Below are 759 nucleotides of genomic sequence, written 5' to 3'. Positions count from 1 at the left end.
CAAGAATTATTTTTTTAAATCTTCTCAACTGATTCTAACATACAGGCAGGGTTGAGAACCACTGATCTATATATCTGTTACTCTGTTTATTTTCTCTTTTATCCAAGCCTAAAATCGTACTACTGTGAATTAAGGCTAGGGCCTGCATTATTTGCTTTTGGTCAATAATGGCACAAAAGGAGCAGCACCACCCACCCCCAAGGCATAGAGTGAGGCCAACAGGGACACCAACGGTTGTTCCTGTGGAGAAAGGAGACGGGTCTGAGATCAACTTCAAGGTCTGTCCACTCTCCCCTGACAATCTTGGAAGCTGAGAATTTAGTCAAGAGTTTCAGGTTTCCTTAGAGCCTGTCACAGTTTTATGTAATCCCTGGATTTCTTACGTAGGGTTTGGGAACCAAAAAGATGTGGGTTTGAATCCTAGACCTGCCATTTATTTGACGTGGGGAAAACATACAAAGCTTCCAATCTGCAGTTTCTTCCTCTGTGAAGTGGGGGCACCACTGTCCTCTCTGGAGGCTCAGCAAGGTTAACAGATTTGTGCACAGCCTGTTGGTAAGTGGGACTGTAGGATCTGAACTCAGTCAAAGCTTCCTGCATACTCAACCTCAAGAGATCATTGGACGGGCGCCTGGGTGGCTCAGTCGTTAGGCGTCTGCCTTCGGCTCAGGTCATGATCCCAGGATCCCGGGATCAAGTCCCACATCGGGCTCTCTGCTCAGCGGGAAGCCTGCTTCTCCCTCTCCCACGCCCCCTGCT

This window comes from Phoca vitulina, unplaced genomic scaffold, assembly GCF_004348235.1.
Source record: "Phoca vitulina isolate PV1807 unplaced genomic scaffold, GSC_HSeal_1.0 scaffold109, whole genome shotgun sequence".
NCBI classification, from domain to species: domain Eukaryota; kingdom Metazoa; phylum Chordata; class Mammalia; order Carnivora; family Phocidae; genus Phoca; species Phoca vitulina.
This window is presented reverse-complemented; position numbering follows the sequence as displayed.